Genomic DNA, 27,455 nt, shown 5'->3' on the forward strand with positions numbered 1-27,455 from the left:
AAACTGATTTATTCACAGGGCTGCAAAAGGCCCTGAACAGCATGTAATTAGTTATGAGTGCAAAGGCCAGAGGGAGGGAGTGGGAAAACTGAAGGCTATCTATGAGCCTACTAATTTCTACTGACCTCTGGAGACTTCCTTAGTACACAGTACAAGCTGCATATGGGAGAAGATTATTAAGCCTTTTCACGTGAACAATTAACGGCCATACCAAAAAAAAAAAAAAACCACCACACACACCATACATACATTCTCAAGTACTTAGAATACAATTTTGTATATCAAAATGTAACTAACCTGTCATAACTAAAATACAAAGTACTATAAGGCTATTAATACAATACTGCCACAGTTCTCAAGTATACTGGAGCAAGTTTATCCCTAGTGTAACCCTAATCCCTCCCTTCATTCAAGAAAGTCAAAAATATTCAGAGCATGTCAACACTTGAACGCTGTTGTGGGTTTTGCTGTTCTGGACCACTTAACACAGACAAGCTGTTGTGTGAGCAGTGCATTCACAACACACTGTTATCACCCAGTTAAATTATCTCCCTTTGAAATCAGTGCATCTACAAGACCCTGCACTATTTTAAATTAAGTGCTCAGCATTCTAGGCAGATACCCCACTATACAATGACCTGTCTGCATTCTGGGATTTCTCTCACCACCTCTTAAGGGTTCGGCCAATAAGCATTGACTGCTGGGATAGGGAGAACAAGAGTCCTGTGAAAGAAAGTAAAAGGGTACTCCCAGAATGCACTGTGATCTTTGTCATTTGCTGGAAAGGACTTCTGAGCAAAGAGCATGTTCCCTGGAGTTGAAGTGAAGGGTGTATTCTAGCAAACAGTGTTCCAAGGGCTACAGAAACCGGGTAGGCTGGGGTGGAATCCTTCAACATAACATCTCCATATTCTCTGCTAGCGTCATCTGCCTCTCCACCCTCCTCAGCAACTGTGCCTGTGAAATACTAGCCAGTGCCCTGTCCTTTTTCTCTGTTGTATCCAGCTTAAGAAAACTCTCTCTCAACTCCTCTGTCTTTTTCCCCTCACTCTGCAGGGATGCAGACATAAGATTGACGTACCAATCCTTGTCCTTTTTCTCTTCATATGCACACTGGTCAGGTATTCACACACAGCTAGTACCCCTATCTAAATGGAAATGGAAGGGAGGGAGACAAAGAAAATGAGTTCTTGTCCGAATTGTACTCTACACAAAAGTGATAAAATGCTGCTTTTTCCTGATTTTGGAATACCCTTCCAAAGTTCATCCCATGTCTTCAGTGAGCTTGGAGATTGCAAGATGTTTTCAAAAACATTCTTCCCTGGTTGTATAAGGAGAGCTGGACCAGTGGTGATGAGGGGTGAATGAAGGATGAGTTAGCACATCTGGAGAGCAATTTACTAATTGCATATTTGTGTTCTTACCTAGGCTGCCAGTGCTAGGGCAGAGAGGAAGACAGGCCAGCTAGGAAAGGCCAACAGTTGCACTTGTCCCTCTACATGGGCGATGCTAACAGAGCTGAGCCGCTGTGCAGTCAGCATGCCAATACAGAGCACTACGTTCTCTCTAACACCCAAGGATCAGCATACAATGAATCACAAAATAAAAATGATTCTTCCGTAATCAAAAGAGAGGTATGCATGAACACCTTAAAATCCCTTTCCTTTTTGAAAAGTCTAACATGGAGTTGGATGCGTTACCTCAAGAGAACTGAAGTTTGCTCAAAGCTGAAGGAAGGCATTAATAAAACTGAGTCAGAAAAGCATTTTTCTTTCCTGTATCTGCTCCTACAAGGAATGCTTTCCTTTCAAACCTCTCATTTTTAATCCTTATGATAATGCTCTCTTGTACAGGTGGAAGAGGTGGGCTATTCACAGAAGAGAGATGGAGCAATAAGCACCACTGTAAATGCTGTTGAAATGGGACCTGGAAAGGTTGAATGGTGGCCGTATGTTTGTGTATTTCAGAGAAAGGAACAGTACAGAGCATATAAACTCAGAGAACCCCCATTTTAGCATCAGGCATGAAGATTAAAAGTGGAGGTGGTGGAGGGAGACTAGCCCCATAGGGTAGAACCCTGATGGTACCCAAGTTGTTTAAATATAGCACATCATATTTATTACACAAGTTGGTTTCTACTAAGATTCAGGTTGGTCCTCTGAGCATAATTTTTGGGAAGAGGTCTTCTGAGTCTCTGGCACTGCATCAATGAGATCTTGGATTTTAGGATGAATCCTCTCTGGATCTGCATCTGCAAGTGTATCCTCAATAGAGTCCATGATGTGCTGTGGTTCAGTAGTGATATCTCTGTCAAAAATATGGTCCAGCATGGTAGCTGCAGAGCACACAAACCCTTCCAGAGATCTTATTGTCCCTAATACTCCTTCAGTCCCCACTCGTGCCATTCCTACTGCAGGCACTTCTGCTTTTGAAATGTCACAGGGAGCATGGGATGAGCAGGGACTCAAGCAGTTTCCTCCTCCCCCCGTGCTCACTGTGGGGACAGGAGCCGATGCTGGGAGGGGGGACAGAGTATTGGGGATGCTGCTGCAAAGCAGCACCTGTCCACAGGGGTCCCAATGGGGAGCTGCCTCCCTCCCCTGTGGACAGGGGCTGATGTCACCAAGCAACCTTTGTTCGTGACAACCAAGGCTGTCCACCACGAACAGGGGCTGCTATTCTCAGTGCAAGCCAGGACCGAGCAGTCCCAGCTAGTGCTGATCACTGCACCTCTGCATTTTAAATGTAGTAAGAGCCCAGCAGCAGGTGTCTCCAAAGGCAGCAAGAGCTCATTCCTGGCTGGAGTCAGCTCCTGGAGCTACCCCCCCACTGCAGCTCTACACAGTGGCGCTTATCCACTAATTGTATAGTCAATACAAATTGTATTGACTATACTATTAGCCAGATAATGAGATTTTAACATGCTTAAAGAAAGCCCTGCTTTTTTAGCAAATACATGGCATGAGGTAAGAATGTTGGACATGACAAAAGTCTTTATTGCTCCTGGTGCACACAAAGATCCCACCTGTTTTCAATGGGAAATGTATAGGCATGCGGAAAACAGAGCTTAAGCGTTAAATGACTTTCTATTTTTTCCTCATCATCATAAAAATTACATTGCCCCCACTCCCTTTGCCCACAGAAAAACAACCTATGTATGTTAGTCCTAAATTTAACCATCTTCATCTCATGACCTTCAGATAAGCCATTCTCCTGGAATCTAAACCAGTCTTTCAAGGTCACAGAAGCACCCACTTAAAATGGGATTCCCCTCTCAGTTGAATTTTTTTCCATATCTTGTGACATACTGTTATAATTACACAAAAGCCAATTTGGGTCACCAGTATAACTTAAGTTAGACACTTACAACTAAGAAACACTTTTATTGAAGTGAATGAATTTAGGCAATGTCAAAAAAAATTCAAAACAGTTCATTTAGAAGTAGCAGTCACACCTGTAAAACAATACTGATATATCAGTTTCGCAAGACAAAACAATTTAATTCATTATAAATGCTATCAAACTAGCATACAACGTACCAATTACAAAAGTTTCTCTCTCAGGACTATAAAAGTCCACTCCGGTGAACTTTACAAATCAGAGACGCTGCACGCAGCAAAACACAAGACCCTTGCAAAACAACACCACATGATTAATTTAAAATTTTGCTTATTTCCCCCAAGAGAAAAAAAAAGAAGAAATTTTGGGATGGAAAAGAGACCAAGAAACTACTCCAATGTCCATATCTCAAAGGACTTTTGAGAGTTGTGTTCATATGTTTCAGTTAGGCCAGAAACAGAGAAATTGCTACTGTTTCAATGCTGCTCTACCACACAACCATCACTTCTGATGGCTTTCCATGGTTATGAAATAAAAGCAATTTCCACTTTACTGCTTCTTAATAGATTAAAGTAGGCTTAGCTACAAATGTACTACTAATGCTGTTAAAAGCTAGTGTACGTTTAATCTTCATACATATCAGTGCTATGGAAGAAATAATCCCATATTTACTGTATACAGACAGCTTTCAGCATTACAGGTCAATATCAAAACACACTAAAGATATTTCTAATCTGCAGCCCACAGAAATTGTGTGTACTCTGGTTAGGTTATATGCACCTAGATAACCTATTTAAGTTAAATATTTATTTGGCAACCAAATTATTAAATAAAACATTATAAAAGTACTAGAAAAATATTTGTAAAAGCTCCATTGATTTCAATTTTTTCCAAGCCTTTGCCAGTTGGCTGCACCAAGTTTCACTAACCTATACTAATAAACAGTAAGGGATGAATGTAGCAAACATGTGACCATCAAATATATATCTGTTTAGCAAGTACCTCAGAATAAAATAATAAGCAGACTACTGTAGGGACCAAAATGGAAAATCATTTCTGTTTGACATTTGATAAAATAAGCAAACAATGGTCAAGGACATTAACAATTCCATGTAATATGAATGGTGAGCTTTCATATCTAAAAATATTCCCTTCAATAGCAAAAGTCTTAGGGCAATCTTAAATAGTGAGCATGGTTTTGAGGGAGCTACAGTTCCCTGGTGACATGCAGGGGAAATTCTGACAACTTCAGCTCTAACACTGTAAGGGTGTGTCTAGACTACAGGGTTTTGTCAACAAAAGTGGATTTTGTCAACAAAACTATACCTGCGTCTACGCTACTGCCAAGTTCTGTCGACAGTAAGTCAACAGAACCTGGCAGTTTTGACGACAGCGGTAAACCTCATTCTACAAAGAATAATGCCTTTTTTCGACAGAGTTATGCCGAAAATAGGCGTTACTCCATCCACACTGTGCTTTTTCAAATAGAGCATCTAGACTGTCGAAAAAGCAGCTCGCTTTGTCGACAGAACTGGCTGTAGTCTAGATGCTCTTTTTCGACAGAGGCTTTGTTGACAGTACCTGTCAACAAAGCCTCTGTCGATAAAAGCCTGTAGTCTAGACGTACCCTAAAAGTTTGTTCATACTATTGCTCAGGTTGAATACATTTAATAATTGATTGTAAATGCCTGAATGCTAACTATGAAACATTTTTAAGTAGCAATTTCACTTATGCGTCTTAGGCAAACCGTAGAATTTGAACTAAGTTGAACTTTGGCACAATTTACACAGGCACAACTCTCATTGAAATCAGTGGTCAATATGCCAGCTATGCCACGGCTGAATTTAGTCTGCAGAAATAAAATAAACGTTTTTAAAAAGCACAACAAGCTAAAGCACCATGGTTTTACAATGTGGTTTACAATTTACCTTTGAAGAAACACTATTAGAAGTACAAACCCCAAATTTAACTAATTGCAATTAGAAGAGCCTACATGAATACAATGTTTGGTGTTCCCCCTGCTGGTTTTGCAATTAACTTAAACACTTCCTCAGAGCTGGGTATCACTTGATAATATTGATGTTTAAAGGATGTTTTGGCATGACAAGGAAATGGGAAAGGAAAAAAAAAAGATTAGAGCTGTTCAACTTAGAAAGCAGGTGACTAAGGGAAGCGATATGATAGAAATCTATAAAGTCATGAATGGTATGAAGAAAGTGAATAGAGAATTGTTATTTACCCTTTCACACAACAGCAGAGCTAGAGGTCACCAAGTAAAATTAACTGGCAGCACATTTAATAGAAACAAGAGCAAGTGTGGGGAAAGTACAATGCAGAAACGTATCACCATGGGAATGTTTTGATGGCCAAAAGTATAATAGGTTAAAAAAAAACCAGGATAAGATCATGAAGGACAGGTCTATTAATGGGTATAAGCCAAGATGATCAGGGACACAACCCCTATGATCCAGACTATGACTACCAGAAATGGATCACTCCACAACTGTCCTATTCTGTACACTCCCTTGAAGCTCTGCTATGGGCCATCAGAGATAGGATACTAGGAAAGATGAACTATAGGGTAGCCCACTGTGTAGTCCTTAGGTTCTTATGATGCTAAAGTTATGTTTGTTAAAAGAAAAAAAGAATGATTATGTACATAGAAACGTATTTTTAAATTGTCTGACTATCTGAAGTTCTGTATATACGTCCAAAAGCTAAATAAGAAGATAAAAGAGTCCTAGTTGGGAGGGGATTCACGTATCACACATTTAACACCACTTTCCCAGAAAAAGCCTGAGAGGAGACTGAAGTGTGACCACAAGACTAGCAAATTTGGGTTTAAGCAAACAACTAAGGGAAGCAAATTCCAGAACTGAAATCATACAAGTGTATTGCTGGAAGGGACCTCAAGAGATCATCATCAAGTCTAGATGCTATATCTTCACTGAAACAAACAGCCTAACTCCAAACCCCTCCTGATTAAACCAAGGAGTTTTTAGTTCATACAACTCAGCAGATTTCAAGAGCTGCAGTATCTTCCAGAAAGAGAGTCAAACTCTCTGGTAGCCAGGATCCAACCCATCTACAATTTAAAAGGTTAAGTGAAAGTTGTTCTAAAAAAAATGTATTTTTCCACGAAAACTTGTTCTGAGAATATTTTTACAAGTTTTCTATACAGCTCTAATTAAAACCAATCAGTATCAGGAATTCAGGAGGAACACTGGAGTAAGGTGCTTTTTGCAGAAAGTGCTACTAAAGAAATGAGTGTGTACATGCACACACACCCCCACAGTGAGTGTGTACACACACACACACAGCGCTGGTTGTAGTCACTGGGTAATTCAACTTCTAAGATATGTGCTTCCTAAAAGCAATCCTGGGTATTGCTGCTATGGGAGCCTTCCAACTCATAGTCTAATCAGACCCTGGGGCTAGGGACATTAGTAACAAAAAGTGGGCACACTTCCTCAATCAAGGGACCAATTGTCATCTCCAGCATTTCTTCTGCTATTTACACAGTCAGTTAGCATTTCCTGATCTTATCTAGCTTGAGTTTCAGCCAGCTTGTCCTCATATCCAAGCCTCAGCACTAGCCAGAAAGGTAAATATAGTTGGAGGTGAGGTGAGTACTTATTACTGAGTAGGAGGGAGGGGAATTATCTAGTTTAATTTTATTAAACAACAGATTGCAATGGTTATCTGGAGGCAAGAAAAGTGTCATATCAAAATACTTTCTAGTAAAAGTTAATTATATTTATGCCTACTGGAAAATAAAATTATACACAGAAAAGTGTAAATGAATTAATAATCATTACTTATAGAGCTAAAGGCATTGAAATAATGTCATTTTGATAAACATAATAGCATTTACCGTGGAAAGTAAATTCAAGGACAAAAAGGGAAAATGGCATTGTGTACACCTCTATGCCTCAACTAATACTTGAAACACCCTTAATATCTAAAAAGCGAGCCAGATGTTTGCTATTTTGAGAACAACCACAACCATTCTTAAGGCTGATCAATTTCAAGTGACATAACTTTGCAACTATATGTGAAGCTGAAATTGTGAAAGGTTCGATAACTTTTTCACTTGCATTTAACTGTCCTTTAATTGGCCATATGACTTTCTTTGTTGTTATTTATGCAAGTAATATACAATTACAAATCTGGCTGAACTGCAGTACTTCCAAGGCAAAATATATGCAGCAATAAATCCCACATGTCAACATCTTTTTTCTGGAGCACATCAATGAAATTCTACCAAAATAACACACCACTGGTATTTGTTTTATCTTCCATTACACTAAACATTGCGAAATTATACACTGCAATTCTACACTAGAAAGTTCATAAGCCAAACTCACTGCTGGCATGATGAAGCGCCGGTTTATATCAGTCGTGAATTTGACTTGATGCCTTTATATAATCACTCATTTACTCTAACTTCTGTAGCTTTCTTGAACAGGCAGGATCTGTAAAACAAAGGAATTTGCACTAGTACACCTGTCACCTTCAATAGGAAAACTACCTGCCTCACAGCTCCATTTTTTTCCAAATACAGTGCTTTTCACTTGTAAACATTCCCCCATCTACAGCATCTTTGATTCTTTACAAACATTAATGAATTGATCTATATCCCACACATGTGGTGGACATCCTATGCCACCCAGCTGGTGACCATTCCTATCATCTTTTTATCTATGGGGGGGGGGGGGGGGGAAGAGAAGCACAAAAAAGTAAAATGCTTTCTCCAAATCATTAAGTTACCTCACTGAACTGTAAACAAATCCCAGATAATGCTAAAAAAATAATAAAAAATCTCTACCACCAAACACCAAGACCCATGTTTGTGGTAAATAATCATATAAGGCCGCTAATTTGCTCTTTTATGTTGATGCCTTCACATTAAAATCAATAGGATGCCCCCGGGGTGAGAATTCAGCTCCTATTGCTTAAAAGGTAATTGTTGTTTACTAAATATCCACCCTTACCAAGAATCAGAAACAGCCCTGGTCAACACACCATGCCAATAATAATAGTAATGTTTGCACAATAGCAAAGAATGTTAACAGAAGACAATATGCTCCAACTAAAGCCAGTCATCATTGTCTTGAGTTCACAGTCTCCACAGAAAACGTCAAGGGGGCCAACTTAAATGTCAGAGAATAACATCCTGCCAGTACTGACCCCAGTGCATCCATCCCAACGAAGTCAGTTCGCTCTGAGGGAAGACAGCGCGAGAGGGGAGGGAACGGAGGCGAGTCTGTGAACCCTGGGACTCTCCTGCGTGGCCCCGACACAAGTGCGGAGCCACTGAAGAGCCACCCAACTCCAAAGCAGACAGACAGACAGACGCGCGCTTGCGGGGACCCTCCCCAGTGCTGCGCGCCGCGTTACTTCCGCCCCCGCGGGGGGAGATGCCGCGCAGCAGGGCATCCCTGAGCGGCTCCCAGCGCAGGGCTCGCCCGGGCTAAACCCGCCCCACTGGCGAGCTCGCTCCGCCGCTCCAACGCCTTGCAGCGCATCCACACCCCCGATCGGAGCGGGGGCACGGCCGGAGCCCCCGCGCGCAGCAGCAGCAGCAGCGGGGCCAGGAAAGTGGGGAGCAGCCCCGTCGCGGCCGACACCCCCCCGGACGCAGGATACCCTGCACCCACCCCCGGGCAGGGCTGCAGCTCGCCCGGACCTACCTCCACCCGGGACGCCCCGCAGCAGCCACTGCCGAGAAAACGGACAAGAACTTTCCCTGCGCGCCGCCGTGCAGCCCAGCTACGCCATCCGGAGCCAGCTGCCCCGGGCCGCAGCGGGAGCCGCTCCGAGGGGCCCCGAACGCGAGGAGGAGAGAAGCACCCAGCCGCGCCGCCACAAACCTGCGCTTCACCCCATGGGGCTGCGAGCCGCTCGGAGCAACACGCACCCGGGCGGGGCCTGCTGCTCGGCCGCGTCAATCAGCGCCCAGCGGCCCTGCTATTGGAGACGGGGCGGGGCCTGCGCTGGGATGGAGACTCCGCCTCCCTCCGGCCCGTTTGCTGCCCCAGCTGAGAGCTGCGCCCCGAGCGCTTCTTCGCCCGGTTTCCTTGCCCGCGGGGGGGGGGGAGCGTTTCCTCGCAGCCGCCGAGTGCGGAGCTGGGAGATTGGCTCGGGCGGGACACGCGCGGTGTGTCACCGAGAGGTCTCGCCCCTCTCCTCAGCGGGACATTCGGGCCACAGGCAGCCCTTGCACGTTTTAGTTTGGTGTAGCCAAGACATCTGCACGTTATGCAACATTCCAGGTCAGTTTTTCCAAGTCACAGTTGGGCTAGTTTAACTTGGGCTTTTCAGGATCTGGTTAAAAGTTTGGCAGGTCTAGCCAATGTTGGGGCCCAACCTTCCTAATTCTTCCTGTGAATAATGGACAGGGGTACATGTAGTAGGCACTCCTTTGACATTAGCAAACAAACAAACAAACAAAACGCTAGTCATATTGCTGTAGGTAGTGGATCTTCCTGGATCTAGCCCATTTTTGGTTGTAGTCTCTCAACTTCTAGTAACTATTCAGATAATATTACAAGTCTTGTTGCATCTTATAAATCTGGAGCTTGCCATGCCTCTGAACAACAGTGCCACCAAAAAAATTCAGCATCTGGATCCTGATGTATTCTGATGCATAGTACCATCAAAAGACGTTTGTCCAATGTACATAGCAGACGGACACTTTCGTCTCAGACACTTCGCCAAAGGATCAATGCCCACAAAACAGATATTAGACAGGATCACAAAGAAAAAACAGTTTCTTGCCATTTCAACCAGAAAGGACACTGTCTCAACGACTTAATTACCTGCATCCTAGTCCAGAAGCCTTTCAAATCTGCACTTGAAAGGGAATCCTCTGAACTGTCATTCATGCTAAGAATCGACACTCTACGTGTCAGGCTCAACAAAGACACCAACTACCTTACCCATTACGAAGATATCTTCCCCAATTATCACTTCTAATATCATTAGCTCACAGACATTTACCTTCCTCCCCTCCCCTGCATCCCCCTTCTGTTCTTAAATGTGATTTGTCCTTTTCATATGTGTTCACTTTTTTTTTATTGTATCCTTTTGTATATATGGTTGTGACTATTTTCTTCCACTATTTGATCTGAGGAAGTGGGTCTGGCCCACAAAAGCTCATCATCTAATAAACCATCTTGTTAGTCTTTAAAGTGCTACATAGTCCTGTATTTTGTATAAGTTAGATGTGAGCATCTGTGCCAAGTTCCTTGTTCTATAGGTGGAAGTCTCCCTCCTGCTTATAATAATCTTTAAGCTAACTCATATTAACAGAATAAATCAGACTTCTTTATGCAGAACACTAGAATGCTGGTCAGAAGTGGAGTGGGCTAACGGTAATTGTATTGTTCTGGAAGGCACAACCCTTGCCTCTGTCAAGAACTCACTGAGTGACCTTGAGTAAGTGACAACCTGGCTGGGCCTAATTCATCCCTATTATAACTCAGCAGACGTTAAGGGCAAAGTAGGCTGGGAACAAGTATTTTCATTCTGTAGGGAATTCTGATGTTTAGGGGAGAATTGTTCCAAATCAGAATGAAAAGCCCAAGTTTTGAAACTTCCTGCAAAACAGATATTGTTCGGATAATATCATGGTTTCATTTTGAAAGGGAAGGCCATATAGCAAGGGCTGCTCAGCAAAGGAGATGGAAGACTCTCCCTAGAGTGCAAGGCTACGTCTACATTGGCAAGATTTTGCGCAAAAGCCGCGAGTTACACTGGCCGTGAGTTCTTACGCAAGAACACTGACGTTCTAATGTAAGAAATCAGGGCTTCTTGTGCAAGAACTATGACGCTCCCGCTCAGGAATAAGCCTTCTTGTGCAAGTGTTCTTGTGCAAGAGGCCAGTGTAGACAGGCAACATGAATTTCTTGCGCAAGAAAGCCCAATGGTTAAAATGGCCATCGGAGCTTTCTTGCGCAAGAGAGCATCTACACTGGCACAGATGCTTTTGCGCAAAAGCACATCTCTTGTGCAAAGGCACATGCCAGTGTAGACGCTCTCTTGCGCAAATACTCTAACGCAAAAACTCTTGCGTTAAAGAGTATTTGCGCAAAATCTTGCCAATGTAGACGTAGCCCAAGAGAGAGGTATTGGCTGTTGGAGAGCACCAGAGATTGAGCAATGCTAGGCAATGGCAGGGGAATGAATGGGAGCTCAAATCTGACTGGCTTCCAGATCTAAGCCATGATACAGGGTCTACAGAGAAGTGACCCAGGGAAACAGGCAGCAGAGTTTGGTCTCTAGGTCAGGACAAGAGTAGTGGGCAGGCCTGGATCTCCTCTTTGCATCCCACTTTCCAATGAGGAGAGTGGCTGATCCAGACTTAGGGTGGCTATCCAGGTACCTCAAGTATAGAGGACAGTTGCATTTAGTGCATAGTGGACCCAGAGCAGCAGGATGTGTGGGGTTTAGGAGTCAGGGCTGGGGCTGGGGCTGGGGATGAGTCTAGGCTTGAGAGGGGTAAGTGTGGGGGAAGCAAGGGCACCATTGCAGGTGGGAGGAGCTGCAGCCAAACATAACAGGTTGCTGCTGCTCTTCTTCCTCTGACTTTGGGAGCAAGGGGAAAGTTCACAGCCTGCTGCATTCTTCCTCTGCCTTCCTCATTCCCACCTGCTGAGAGGAAGGCACAAGCTAAGCACTTGCCTGTTGCTCCCTGATAGGGATGTAAAATCCCGTTTAATTAGTTAACTGATTAAACAGGGGTTGTTGGGGAGGGTTGTTTCAGCCCTCTGGGCTGGAGTGGCTCCGTGCTGCAGTTAGAGACTGCTCCAGCCTTGTTTCCAAACCCACGCTGGGCTGCATGGGCTGAGAATCAGCAGTCTTGCATGGGGTGGAAACGGCAGTGAGGGAATGGGAGGTGCTGCTGCTTCCAGACTCACCCCGTGTCACACGAGGCTGTGGACTCCCAGCACCCTCCTGCTGCCATTCCCCTTCCACCCATTGCCCAACTTCCAACTCCCAGCCCTTGCGGGCAGACTGCAGGCAGGGATGCTGCTCCCTTGGTAACAGTTAACCATTACCCAGTAAGCATCAACCAATTACCTGTTCACATCCCTACTTCCTGATAGGGAAAGAGGAAGAAGACCTGGTATGCGTGGCTGCAGACCTCACACCCTCCCAAAAGGGAGCTGAGGGTGGAGGCTAGAAACTGCGGGGGCCTGCACACCTTTCACTGGCTATTTGCTGCTTGGCTTACTTTCACTTCTGGTCTCAAGAGAAAAACAGAGGACATAAAGGCCTCCTTTTCACATTAATAAAGCACAGAGTAGCAAAAACCAAGGCTGTCCTCTATAAAAGAGGACAGATAGCCACCCTATCCAGACTGCAGTCTGCCCCCTGAGGCAAGGGGCTGGGCCTTAGATGCAGTTGGCTGTTGATGCCTGTCTCATGGAAAGGGGAGATAATATAGTGGGGCTCCAGCTGTGCCCAGAAAAGGTCACTGCAGTTTGGGGTGCATGTCCCGGAATGGTGGACACAGTGGAAGTGACAGCAAGCGAGACACCACATGAGGAGAGTGCACTGTTTGGATGAGCTAATTCTCAGGGAGGTCAGCAGGAGGGGCCGCAGTGGTGAGGCCCATCCCGTTACAGTCCTACTCATAAGGTGCCAAGCACCCACTTCCAATGGCACTGCTGACACTTCCTGGAATTACGCCCTAAATCTTTTGTTCTCTGAAATTACTCTGTATTTCAGTGGTACTTTACCAGGTGAATCTACAGCTGCAGTTGTGAATGCTGACTTTACAGTAAACAGTTCAAGTAAGTAATATTACAAAACCTGCAGAAACAGGCAAAGCACAAGTTGGGCCCATTCCTTGGCAGCCTCAAGCCACCTAGACTCTTTTTGTGATTAATTTTGTAAGTGTTTGGAAAGTTTTACATGTTAGAACGCGACATGCCCCAATCTTATCAGTTTCAGGCTACATCTAAGTTGCAGACACTTTGTGTGCAACTTAGAGGCAGAGCTGGGGAAAGTCCCTGATCAAAGAGGAAAAGCAATATACAGCAACCTTGAAATGCAAACTTTGCTATATTTATTCTGTGTCTGCTTTATAGCCTTATATTCAAATTGAATAATATTGGTTATATATGAAATCAAGAAAAAGAAATGTTTTATTTTAAATTGTAATGCAGGCCCCAATTCTGCAAAGATTTGTACATTTATTTAAAACTACAGGGCTGTATCTACATTGGCATGATTTTGCACAAAAGAGCCTGCTTTTGCGCAAAAACATGCTGCCTGTCTACACTGGCGGGGAGTTCTTGCACAAGAACACTGATGTTCTAATGTGTGAGATCAGTGCTTCTTGTGCAAGAACTATGATGCTCCCGCTCAGGAATAAGATCTCTTGCACGAGTATTCTTGCGCAAGAGGCAACATGAATTTCTTGCGCAAGAAAGCCCGATGGCTAAAATGGCCATTAGAGCTTTCTTGCGCAAGAGAGCGTCTACACTGGCACGGATGCTTTTGCGCAAAAGCACATGGGTTGCTGGAGGCACAGGAAAGTGTGCTGAGGGACAAGGAATTCCCAAACTGGCAGGAAGTCCAGCCTGTCAGGAACTATTTGCTGACCCAGAGTTCAATGAATAAAGATTCCAAAAATGCGATAGTGAAGTGCAGCTGAAATGAACAGCTTGTCTGATCTAAGGACATAATTGCATATACTTACCTTTGAGCAATTTTATTTTTTTAGTTTCATGTCAGAGTAAATGGGAAATACCAAATTTCCTATCAAAACCAAAGAAAATTCCTGTAATCTTAGATTTCATGTTAAATTTTGGCAGATGTTGAACACATATAAACATATGTAATTTACATTTTGTTTATGTTTAAACTATTAGTCACTTCAGTGACAACACTCTTTTTGTCCAGGACCTGAGTTATTTTACATTATAGCCACTGGGGCTAATCCTACAAGATGCTGCAAGCTCTCAACTTTAATTGAAATCTGTGAAAGTTGTAGCAGCGCTCCCTTGCAAGCAGCACTCAACACATTGCAGAATTTAATGCCAATCCTTACCTTAAATTACTCTATGCTATCTGCTTAATTCACATCTCTTGACAGTTGCAGTTCCATGTTCTTTCCCTGGGAGAAGAAATTACCCCTGATAAAAAAATAAGTGTACTTTTTCAGGGTCAATCCTATATTTTGCACTAATAGTGACATTAAAATAAGTGGGAGTAACTAATAGGAATAAGGACCACTCATGGAAGTAATGATTTATAGGACTAGGCCTTTATCATTTACCATCTTGAGATCATGGCCGTAGTCAGAATTAGCTTTTTGAAGATTCTGTTATCATATGATCCTTTAAAATACTATAAGCAATTGAAAAGCCACCTGTCACTGCTCTATATTCAGTACTGAACATTTTCAGATCTTGAAATCTTTCCTCATGTTCTGGACCTTCTGATCACCAGCTAAACCTTCAAGCCTTTCTCTTCACTCTTTTATTAATGTTGATAAACATTCATTCTCTTTTTAAAATTTGTTACTAGTACTTTGGGCACCATATTTCAAGTGTGATCTTCCATAGGTTTTGTATAGTAGAACCATATTTAATTTAAAAGAATTTAGGATGTGAATGCTTTGAGGCAAAGAAATTACACCTGATTCTGATTTCACACAGGTTTTGCAAGGTTTAATACCATCAATTTAAACTGAGTTACTCCAGATTTACACTGTTGTGGAAGCAGATATCAAATCCTCTAATTTCAGGATGGTTGGTAAAGTGCCCCGCATGCTGTGGGCCCTGTATAAGATCTCTGCCCCACAAGGTGCTGAGTGTGCTAGTACCAGTTCAGCAAAGCACTTAAGCATATGAACAATGCCTCCAAGGTCAGTGGAAAGTCAATAAAGTCATGTTTAAAATTAGGCACATGTTTTGCTGATTTACTGGATCAGGGCCAGAGTGCTCAACTCCTTGAAGGACCAAACTCTTTATACACCAAATGGATCAAAATTGATGTTTTTAGGTTTTTTAAATAAAAAAAATCTGATTTTTTATTTAAATTAAATACAGGCTTTTAAAAAATAAAAACTATTTATATTAAATTGGAAATTAACAAGGTATGTTAGCTCTGACTTCATAATCTACTAAAATAATTTAAATTAAATATGAAGTATAGTAATAAGCAGCACATATTTTCTGCCAAATTTTAAAGAAAGACCACCGAACTGTTAGAGACACTAGCTAATCACCTATAATCAGAATTTGCTGAAGCACTAAATCAGCCTTTAACAGTAGTAGTCTCTTCTGCAGACACATTGAAAATATTTTCATCATTTCAGTTTATTTGCTTTAATAACAAGTTCATACAAAGTTAAGAAACCAGTTGGGAGTTGGAAAAACAGGAAAGCTTGTTTTCCTTATTCATTCTATGAATATAAAATTAGATCTAGGAGAATATGCAGCAACCAGAAATCAGTTTAATTCATTAATTTCAGACAAGTCCTCTATTTAATGAGTGTTGTTTTGTATTTAAAACATGTTTTGATATTAAATTATTCTTCTGTATCAAGCACATAATATAGTATCATTTAATTTTTAAAATTCCAGTTTTGTGCATTTTAATTGAATTTGAAATTCCATCCAAATAGAACTTGACACAGTTAAAAAATAATCATTTAGCAAATGCATTATTCACCATCTTCCAACAAAATAAAAAATGAAAAAAATTTAAGAATCTGAATGAATGTAAGTTAACTAATATGCCTGTTTAAATACATGTGTATAAATCCAGTATATCTTCCTAGTTAGCAAAAAGCATAATCCACATTTAACCTAAAGGCTATATTTATTTGAAAATCAATCTGTTTTAATGGTTACCAACCAAAAAGATTTTCCTTAGGAAAATAGCTATAAAGTACAAATGCAAAGCATGATTAGAATAATGAATTTAAATAAGTTTCCTGCTTTTAGATTTAAATCATGGTTAAAATAGGTAATTTAAAACAATATTATATATTGAGTTTGACACACAATTATTTAGGAATTAAATAATCCTCTATAAAAATAATTATTGGCTAGCCAGGTTCTGCAGCTTGCCTGAACACAGAACTGTCATTGACCTCAGTGAGATTCTGTTAGAGTCACAGAATCTTAATAACGTAGTGCTGAAAGGTACCTTGACAAGTCATCGAGTCCAGCCCCCTATCACGAGGCAGGACTAAGTAAATGCAGACCATTCCTGAAGGGTTTTTCTCCAGCCAATTCTTGAAACCCTCCAATGATAGTGATTCCACAGCCTCTTTCAGAACCCTATTCCATAGCTTCATAGAGTTGTTCTAAAATGGGACCCTAGGGAGTAAAAGGGCTTCTTATATACTATAGCTTGTGCTGCCATCAAATTCACCATTTGCTAATGAATTTATGCTCATGCTAATCTACTGTCAAAAATAAAAATAAAAGGCATACATTAAATGAAAGAATGACTGTAGAAAATATATGGGCACCCTTCATATTAATGATCATTTGCATTTATAGTGCACCCTTCATATAAATGTCAACAAATAATTCACGCATCAAATCAAAGAAAACATAACTCAACACAAAATGTCTTAAATCTGGATTTACATTCTCACAGTGACTTGGACAGTCTAATCCTTGAAAGGCATAGAATTCCATACATGAGCGGCAAAGTATGAAGAAAACTATTTCCCATACTGCAAGCTCTCAGAACTAGAATAAAATGAATGACCTGGAGGCATAGGGTGAGATAGTCATGAAAGTCAGAGGGGCCAAGACTATGCAGCAACTTGTATTTGAATTTAAAAGCACTGTTACAAATTCCCATCCTGTCTGGTTAAAGCCTAATCCAAAAGCCTATTGAAATCAATACATTTTAACTTCTTCAGAACAGGGGCCTTTGCCTCTATACTTTCCCATAAAGGGGGTAAGTAAATAAATAAAGAAAGAACCATAATATATAAAGTGAGTTTGCAATTCAAGCCTATATACTCAATAATTTAGGATTCAATCCTGCGAACATGTACACAAATACATGATATAATGGGTCTACTCATATGAGTAAAGTAATGGATATTAATGTTTGCAGAAGTGGGACTTAAGTTACTAAATACTATCTTAAACCTGAAAAAATGTGTGTGTCCTTGCAAATTGAAGCTCATATTATGAATTGAATTCTTACCTTGAGTTGTAAATATCTCAGGCTACAATCTTTTCATGTACATAATTGCCTTTTAATATTATTATGGCATTATTTCTTACTTATTTTCATATTGCACCTATTGTGAGCTATCTTCTTTACTGACAAGTAGGAAAACAAATTTCCTAGAGCAGGGCTACTACTCAACACGCAGCCCGTGGCCCATTTGTTTGTGGCCCGCGGTGTGGTTTGAATATATGCGGGTCTCCACACATGGCCTGCGGGTGGGAGCCAAAACAAAAATGTAATCAATATAATGGTCTTGGGTTGATATGTAGTTTTAATAGTTAAATTCCTGGACTGTCATTGGTCATTCAAAGTGCTGTCATATGGGTGGAAATCGGGAAATATTGCATTTTATTAATATCAGCAGAACTGATTTAAATGGGGACTGTGTGTTGTGTAGTCTTGCCTTAACCTTTGCATATATTTGCATGTATATGCAATCGCACTTAAATTGTGACCCTCGGCATGTACTGTGAGTGTCATTGTGGCCCCCAGAGCTTCCAAACCTGAGTAGCTTTGCCCTAAAGAAACCCAGAAGGGTAGCCATGTAACTTTAAAAATGAGTAGTTCTTTGGCACCTTAGAGACGGACATATATATATATATATATATATATATATATATATATAGTATCATGAGCTTTCATGGGTAAAATCCACTTCATCAGATGAGCTGGCTATGAAGTGGGTTGTACCCATGAAAACTCACAATGCTCTATATTTTTGTTGGTCTCTATGGGCATGTCTATACTTCTGAGTTATTTCGAAACAACTCATGTTATTTTGAAATAACAAGGTGGCATTCACACAGCAAGTGCATTATTTTGAAATGATTTCAAAATAATGGGCTTGCTATAGTGAAATAATAACCCCTCATTCTATGAGGAATAACACTATTTTGAAATTTCTGTTTCAAAATAGGGTTAGTGAGGACGCTCAGCTGTGCTTATTTTGAAATAATTGGCCTCCAGGGCTTCTCACAGCTGCCCTAGTGGTCACTCTGTCCAAAACTCTATAGTTTCCCTTCCCCTGCAGGGTTTAAAGCTGCAGGCAGAAGGGAGAAGGCTTGTGGCACGACGCAAGCCCTGCTAGCGCTGTGCCACAGAGAAGCACCCTGCTTTGCCTTCTCTGCTGCCATACCCCAGCACTCCCTCTGAGCCCTTCATGGCTGCAGGCATGCCAGAAGCCAGCTTGAATGCCCCTGGCCAAAGGCAAAAGAGGGCACCATCCTGGACTGGAGCATAGATCCTGGATCTAGTAGAGATGTGTGGCAAGGAGTCTAACCTCCAGGATCTCTGCACCAGGTGCAGGAATGTGGACATCTACAGCCAGATGGCTGCAAGCCTAGCTCAGAAGGGGCAAATGTGCACACTGGACCAGATGCGCATGAAAATCAAAGAACTGAGGCAGGCCTACTCCAAGACCAGGGCACAAAGTTCCCATTCTGAAGCAGTACCCCAGACCTGCTGGTATTACCAGCAGCTGGATGGCATTCTGGGAGGGGTGCCAGTCGCCTTTCCCCCCTTGTCATGGACTCCAGCCTGGACATGCCCATTGTCAGCCTCCAGGAGGACAGGGCTGTGGACCAGCACAATGAGAAGGAGGAGGCCAGCAATGACACCATGCTTGCCAGCCAGGAGTTAGTCATCTCCCTGGAGCTGGTACCCTCCTCCTCTCCCCCTCCCCCACACACTCCCAGGATGTCTCCTAGGGCTTGGACAAACCCAGAGAAGGCATTGCAGGTGAGTTCTAAAATTTTCCCTATCTACATGCCAGGGGGAGGCAGTGGGTTGTGAGGGGCTGCTTGCTCCTCAGTTGGCCTTCTCAGCCTAAGGCTCTCACAACAGCCTGTGCATGTGGCTGCATATGGAGCAGCAGTCCAGAGCACCCAGCCACATGAGGCTGTCACACAGGAACCCGTTGCTCCTTCTCACAAGGTTACAGGAAAGGCCTGCCTTACTCCTGACTCCTTGGTGGCACACCTTCCCACAACAAGCCACTACTAAGGAGGCTGGAGTTATGGAACCACGCAACTGGGCCGCACATGTCTCATCATGCCCATACTTTCGGGCAGCATCCTCTCCCAGTCAAGCTCCCCTGCACTGGAGCTTTCCAGGGGGAGAAAGTGGAGTGGACCCAACTACCACCCTCTCCAGCAAGCGGGCTCTGCCTCTTACACACACCTCCCCCAAAACCCTCCCCCTCTCCTCCAGTAGGCAGGGATAGAAGTTCTGTCTGTGCGGGACACCACCACTGCCAGACCAGGCATGTGCACGGCACAGAGGGAAGGAGCCACCCTATCCCCCACTCATGTTCATAGACTTCTGGCCTGGCCGGCACCTTCCCATGCCTAGCTGTCCCTAGGACGTGGGGGTAGTGAGGCTCCCCTGGGATATCCAAGTCCCTGCAGGAAAGTGCCCACTCTTTAGGCAACAGATAGCCTTGCTTGAAGCACAACACCATCATCTGAACTGAGACCTTTGGCTTCATGCACACTGTCTCCTGGGATAACCGCTCTTCTCACTTATCTTCACAGCTTGGCCAGGTATAAGTGTGGCATGTCCACCACCTTCCACGCCATCCTCCCAACTCTGCTACATCCTCAGGTGAAGGCGACCCCAAGATGAGCTGTTGTGGGAACACCTCGAGTGCCTGCATGTCTTCCAGCACAGTTTTGAGCAGGAGCAGCGCAGAGCGGGGGGAGGTCCTGACCTGAAGCAGCACCATGCTGACCGGAACCAGCAGTGCACCATCTGGGAGCAACTGTCCCGGTAATACGAGACCATGTGTGTGGCATTTACCAACATCGTTAAGAGTCTGGTCACCACCACTGAACAGTCCAGCAGCCCACCACCCCACAACTGCTTCCCCCCCAACTCCCAGCACCTGTTCCCCCGCAAGTCCCTCTAGCACCCACCTCTGTCCCCGCCTCCCCAGCTTCTCCTCCTAGCCCCCTTCATGGCCTCCAAGGGCTGTGCACATGAGGTGGTGGGACCTCTCAGGCAGCTGAGGCGTCCCAACACACCCAAGACAGGTGCCATTCCTGGCCCCATCCATGAGCTCCCTCTGCCTCTTTCTCCCCCCTCCTCCCAGCTTCTTTTACCAGTCCCTCCCCAGTTATACATTCCCCAAATAAAAATTACTGAGTTTATTTTTTCAAACAAAAAATATAGTTTATTTTATCTGCGGGGGAGGAGGCGAAGGTGGGAAGGGAGGGCAGGGGAAGAAAGGGGTGGAGGCGGAAAGGCAGTGGCAATGGAGAGGCCCCTTGTGGGGAGGCCCGGGGAGAGTCTCGCAACTTCCTTGGCTGAAACTCTCCCTCAGGACCTCCTGGATGAGCACAGCCCCCGATGGGCTTGCTGGATGGCCGCAGTGCATAGCTGATCAAAAGCCCCGGCAAGCCACTCGGCCTGTGTCCTCCACCCTGACAGGACAGTCTCCCCCTTATTTTCATAGAGGTTGTGGAGCACACAGCAAGCCGTCACCACCTGGGGTATGTTCCAGTCTTAGAAGTCAATACGGGTGAGGAGGTTCCAGAACTTCCCCTTTAGGCAGCCAAAGGCACCCTCCACAACAATGCGGTGCCTGCTGAGTCTGTTGTTGACATGTACTTCTATGGGGTCCAGGCATCCCATGTGGGGCTTCATTAGCCAGGGGAACAAAGGGTAGGCTGTGTTGCCCATGATGCAGATGGGCATGTCTACTTCCCTGATCCTGATGGTGTGGTCGGGGAACAAAAGTGCTGGCATGCATCCTCTGGAACAAGCTGGAGTTCCTGAACATGCGGGTGTTGTGTGCCTTTCCTGACCACCAGATGAACCGGCCCCGGGGGACCACAAGGCCTGAAGCACCATTGAAAAGTACCCCTTTCTATTGATGAAGTCCGAGGCACAGTGGTCGGGAGCCAGGATGGGGATGTGGGTGCCGTCAGTGGCCCTCCTGCAGTTGGGGAAGTGCATCATGGCAAAGCTAGCAATGATGGGGTCCACATCGCTCAGGGTGATGACCCTGCACAGCAGGATGGCGTTGATGGCCTTCACCACCTGTAGAATCAGAGAAATATAGAATCACAGAGCCCTAAGGAGTTCCCTGATTCCAATCCCCTTCCCAAAGCAGGACCAGCCCCAACTAAACCATCCCAGGCAGGGATTTGTGAAGCTGGGACTGAAAAACCTCCAGGGAGGAAGGTTCCACACACATACCTCAGGGAGCTCATTCCATTAATTCACCACCTTCTTAGGACAATAGTAAGAGAGTCAAGCCTGCATGAGCATGGCCCTGCCGGTCAATCTCCCCATGCCGAACTGGTTCCCCACAGAACCAGTCTGGTGCGGTGAGCTTCCAAAGTGGAATGGCAACGTGCTTCTGGAAGGGGATGGCATGTCGCATGTGGGTGTCCTGTCACTGGAGAGCAGGCGAGAGCCACTCACAGAGCTCCAGGAAGGAAGCCTTCTACATGCAGAAGTTCTGGAGCAGCAGTGCATGGTGTGAAGGAGAGGATGGAAGGGACTGTCGGCCATGAGGAGTGTCCAGGCCAGGATGAAGAGGTGCCCTCTTCTCAGGGCCAGCTCTAGGCACCAGCAAATCAGGCAGGTGCTTCGGACGGCACTTTGCCAGGGATGGCATTTCAGGTAAGCAGCCGGTGCCACCCCCGGCAACGCTTAGCCCCGCCCCACTGATTTTAAAGGGCAGCAGCCTGGGAAACGCTGTGGCTGTGCAGCCAGCTGGCACCAATGCGCGCCCAGAGCCTGCTGGCCACCCCTGTCTCCTCTCCTGCTCATCCCCTCCCCAGCGGTCGCTAAGCAATGTCCACGGCAATGCCAGCCCCGCCTCTCCGATTTTAAAGGGCATGGGAGACACCGCGGCAGTGCAGCCAGCACTGGTACCATGCTGGCTGGCCCTGTCTCCTGAGTCCTGCTTCTCCCTGGCGGTCGCTACCTCCTCCAAGAGCCTCTCCCCTCCAATTGGAGGCTCCGCTCCACCAGACCCGCAGCCTGGACCCAGCCATCAGCCACCTCTCCGCCTACATTGTGTGGAAAACCCAGGTAGGACGCCCCCTTCCCGCCTAGGGTTTTCTTAACTTTTCCCCGGCCAGGAGTCGAAAATGATGGGCACCTGGCAACCCTACAAGCACTCAGCTCCCAGCTTCCCCTCTCCGAGTCCCCCTCAGCCCCCATGCTTACCTGGTTCTGCAAGGCTGCCAGCACAAAATGGCTGCCGGCCAAAAGACCAAGGGGAAGCAATGGGTCTTAGTGCTCAACCACTCCCCTGTTCCTATCCCTGCACTCACTCTTAAAGGGGACATGCTATTTTAATGCTGTTTTGGCTTAAGTCTTTTTTTTGTTTGTTTGTTTTTTTGCTCAACAACATTGGTCTCCTCTCCCCCCCTTTTTTTTCCTTCAACAGAATTTTTTTCCGGTGTTTTTTTTTGGGGGGGGGGTGACGGGGAAGACACTCCCTGCACTGATAACAGCGCCCCCGGCGAGGCGCCAGGCAGCACGGCCGGGCGGGTCTCGGGGGAGACTGGCCAGCAGGAGGGAAAGCCGCCGAGCTGGGAGGCAGGCGCGGGGGCACACACGGCGGAAGGCGCGCTGCCCGCGGCGGGCACTTGGACCCGGGAAGAGGTGGCTGGGAGGCGGAGGACGGACCGGCACGTCTCGGGCATGCCGGTATATAAAGGGGGGGGAGCTGGAAGGGGAGAGGGCGGGCGGCATTCTCTCTACCCCCGCAGGCAACCCTGGGGGAAGCACCGGCGACCCGGAGGAGGAGCGCCGAACCCCCGCAGCCCAGACCCAGCACGGGACGACCCACCCTGGAGACCCGAGGATGGGGGCAGGCGACGGGTGACTCCAACTTCCCCACCGGAGGAGTGAAGAGGGCCGAGCCCGCTGGAGAGCAAACCCCTGCCGGCGGCCCGTGAGTGGGAGTGAGGGTTGAGAGCCCTCCCCGCCCCTGGCTGAGAGTAAGCCAGGGCGCAGCGGCAGCTGCCATAGGGGCAGAGACAGGGGGCTAGAGACACAGGCGAGCGGGGTACCGGGGTGATTCCCCTCCCTTCCCCACATCGGTACTGCCACAGGGGGGGCAAAAAATGGTTTTCTTGAGGCAGCAGAAAACCTAGAGCCGGCCCTGCCTCTTCTGAGCTGTTTGTCATGGTACTGTAGAGCCACGAGGGCAGCCTGCATGAACTGTGCCAGGAGCTGCAGCAGGAAGTCTAAGAGTCAGTGCCTGCTTTGCATAGGGTTGCCTGGTGTCTGATATTGGCCTGGACAGTTCAGTATTTGCTGCCTCTGTCTGGTAAAAAAAAACAAAACACATTTTTTTTCTGTTTTTCTCAGATAGAAGGCCGCTTGGGACATTCCTTCCCTGCTGCGTCTGGCGGGAAGTGTGGAGCGCTGGGATTTAAAGGCGGATTGACCCTTTTTTGGTGTGGGGTTGTTTTTTTTATTTTTATTTTTTTTTGTGCTCAACCAATTTTTCCCCTGCCATGTTCGGTATTTTTTGTGAAAGTATATGGCAACACTAGCTTTGCAACAGGTCCGGCTCCACGGTGGATGTGCTGTGGAGTCCATAAGGGCAACCAGAGCATGTAGTGTGAGTTTTCTGTCTTTCAAGGAGGTAAGCAGTGAAGCAGAGGAGACTGAGACATGGCTTGCGAGGGGAGCCCTTTTAAGTACAAGCCTCAGATAGCCTCAGGAAGCAGCTACAGGAAGTGACTGCTGTCCTAATGCCCTGCCCGGAATGCTTTAAATGCAATTCAAGCCCCAATCAGTGTGAACATGCTATTTTGATATAAATCTGCGCTATTTCGATGGGGACTTGTAGTGTGGATGAACTATTTTAAAATAAACTTAAAAAACAACAAATAGTATGGTTGCACTTTAAAGACTAAAGTGCGATCACACTATTTGTTGTTGTTTAAGTTTATTTTTAAAGTTTTTTAAGTTTATCCTGTACAGACTAACTTGGCTACCCCTCTGAAGCTATTTTAAAATAGTTATTTCAGGGGTTATTATTTCAAAATAGCTTATTTCGAAATAAGCACGTAGTGTAAATATAACCTACAGACTACCCATTTCCCTAGAGAGAGTTTACAGTATAGTAGACAAAAGAAGAAGGGGATGCAATAAAAGTGAAAGTGACAGAGCAGTAAAGTTGAGCGTATTTGGTTAGTTTAGTGGTTTGGGGGTTTTTCTTTTCTGCTTTTGATCTTTTGTTGATTTCTTTGCCTCCCCCATCCCTGTTGTTTTTCCTTATTTTGGTCTGTTTTATTTGTTAGGACATGAATTTATGAAGATTTTTATCTATGGTGACCAGATGTCCCAATTTTACAGTCCCAATATTTGGGGCTTAGTCTTATGTAGGCACCTATTTCCTCCCACTCCCACTCCCCCACACACGCCCATCCTGATTTTTCACACTTGCTATCTGGTCACCCTAATCTTAACAGGAATGAGATTACGGAGGGGCAAGAACATGGCCGTCTGGGTCAAGGATGCAGGTGTAGAGGGCCTCATGGAAGAAGGCACGGAGATGAAAGTTGAATCATTAACCATGTAGTTGCATTCTGAGTGATTATTTTCCCCTTTCACCTTGTGTAACAAAAGTTAGATTCCTATATCCATATTTAGTCCCCCAAATAAGTATGAGCTGTAATTCAGTCTACACCAACAAATCCCACTTAAATCAATGGAGCTCCAAGTCATCTTTGAAAATAAAGCCACTTTTAAGAGCCTAAATATGGATTTAGGAGCAGCCTGATTTGAAAGCTTTGGCATATGTTTTAGGAGTAGCTAAGACCCATAGATTACATATCTATTTAGTATCTATTCCAAAATTGCTTCTCCTTGAGAACTATCACTCCCTATAATTTATTAACTACGTTAATTTAATTACCATTCAGTGGCAAACTGTGTGCCATTGGGAATTTCTTTGAGTAATACATTTTCTTAGCCTAAAATTTCTTATTTTGAGCCTCTAAAGTCTGACCAAAGAATAACAACATTAATGCCATCGTATTTTAGAACTAGCTTGCTTTCTTCTTTTTTCTGTTTGGTTCGCATGTGTGTTCAGAGGAAACTAAGATTTTTTAGCTCTGTAACTATTGAGACCAATATGAAAGATTCTCATGAATCCCATGAGTGACTGTCAAATTTGAGTTTGTTGGAATTCTGAGTGTCATTTAAGGGCTCTCTCTCACATATAAGCTTTACATTCTTTGCTATTTAAGGTTGCATATGGGATGGGAATTTCTTTAGAACTTAGTAGTTCTCAGTTTTTTCCCAAATGATTTATAATACATTTTGTTTCTTAAATCATATGTATTTAAAATTCTACTGCTGATTAATGCCTTATGTTGATACTGATGTGTTTTTCCTGTCTTAGACTTCCAGCCTTGGAGTTATACGTTTCTTCTTCACCCAGGGTGGAGGTAAACTTACAGGAGGATGCCAGAGAATGCATCATATCAGCCCTTACTGTCCTTGGCTAAGGGTCAGTAGTAATAGCAGGCAAGTATGTATAATGCACAAAAGGTTTGTACTGCCTGTGGCACATGATCAGGACAAACTGAAGAAATGGTCTGAAGTACATGGGAAGACATTTTATAAGAATAAATGCAAAGTACTCCACTTAGGAAGGAACAATCAGTGGCATGCATTCAGAAGGGGAAACGACAGCCTAGGAGAGAGTGCTGCAGAAAGGGATCTGGGGTAGGGATGTAAAATCTCAGTTAATTAGTGAACCAGTCCTATGATTTGATATTTCAGTATTTGATGTCAAAGATACTTCCTTATACTTGTTAGTTAATTAAGTCAATTTATTGATTTATGTAAATGCATATACACTGCTGTCAGTATGAGGCATGTAACAAGGTGTTTAAAAATGTAACCATGTAACTGCTAAAAATCCTAGAAGTGATCCTACTGCAGGCTCTTCAGTATAAAGCTTAAATACTTTAGACTGGGGGGCTGGGCCAGATCCACCATGGAAAGGGGCTGCTCCAGCTGTAGAATTGCGGTGGGATCTGTGGGTCTGGAGCAGCCTTCTGCCTGGGGTGGCGGGAAGCTGCTCCAGCCCCCACCAATTAAGAGTGAGGCTTACTGGTTAACCATTTACATCCCTAATCAGTACCCTTCCTGTCCCATCTCATCTGCCCGAAAACCCCCCACTGGGTAGTTGATGTGTCTCTCTTCTTATCTGAGAACTGTCACAGAATACGTCCCTTGCCAAGGTGGAGGCCCACCTCTGGGGCCTCAGGCAGATGGGACAGGGCTGAGGGCCAGCCTCCTCCAGCCTTCAGTGCTACCTGGCCTGTGCCACCCGAGGCTCCAGCACTGATTTAAAGGGCCCTGTCTGCCACACACACCTCATTGGCAGCCCTGTCTTTATCTCATAAATATGCACCAGCAATCTGCCCCAACAATCAACCCAGTCTTCTCCAACCCTCAGAGCATCTCCCCACCAAAAGGAAAAAGAAGATCTGATCAAATAGGGCAATGAATTCCATATAAAAGAATTCTGCACACAGAATACCCTGGCACCAGATTCATCCTATTTATAAGCAAAGGAGATCCATCGAATACCTCCATCGAACAGACTTGTGGCAGCATGGCTCAGGGACAGAGAAAGTCTCTCAGGTCCCAGGTCCCAAAATATTTAAGACTTTATAAGTTGAAAACAGCACTTTGAAAATATTGGCAGCCAGCATAGGTGGCAGAGCAGATCCCAAAGCAGTGTTGCAATGTGTTCCTGACAGGAACACCCCCCTCCCCACCCCCGTGAAAACATCCCACAGCATTCTTCAGTTGCTTTAGAATTGTTCTAAAGCCATAGTGTCCTACACGCTAGCCACTAGCCACATGTGGCTATTGGGCTGGTTGAATGTGTTGAATGTGGCTAGTT

At 44.7% G+C, this 27,455-nt stretch overlaps 1 protein-coding gene and 1 long non-coding RNA gene across 11 annotated transcripts in view; one reads left to right on the plus strand and one right to left on the minus strand.

Annotated features, from left to right (window-relative positions):
• The window catches only part of TGFBR3 (transforming growth factor beta receptor 3), a 196,372-nt gene extending 187,020 nt beyond the window's left edge, over positions 1 to 9,352 (minus strand). For 4 of the 10 annotated variants that reach the window (XM_075936517.1, XM_006137321.4, XM_006137320.4 and 1 more), the window contains exons 1-2: positions 9,034 to 9,204; positions 7,708 to 7,815 (exon numbers count right to left, since the gene is read on the minus strand). The gene's annotated coding sequence lies outside the window, so the exon portion shown is untranslated. The other 6 variants (XM_075936518.1, XM_075936514.1, XM_075936519.1 and 3 more) reach the window with 4 other exon arrangements.
• Positions 9,353 to 9,434: 82 nt separating this feature from the next.
• On the plus strand, positions 9,435 to 26,333 carry LOC142830582 (uncharacterized). Its single transcript, XR_012905954.1, has 6 exons — positions 9,435 to 9,615; positions 20,092 to 20,326; positions 21,874 to 22,186; positions 22,402 to 23,471; positions 23,891 to 23,979; positions 25,938 to 26,333. It is a non-coding gene; the product is annotated as an uncharacterized LOC142830582 (long non-coding RNA).
• The last annotated feature ends 1,122 nt before the right edge of the window (positions 26,334 to 27,455 follow it).

Source organism: Pelodiscus sinensis, chromosome 9, assembly GCF_049634645.1.
Source record: "Pelodiscus sinensis isolate JC-2024 chromosome 9, ASM4963464v1, whole genome shotgun sequence".
Taxonomy (NCBI): domain Eukaryota; kingdom Metazoa; phylum Chordata; order Testudines; family Trionychidae; genus Pelodiscus; species Pelodiscus sinensis.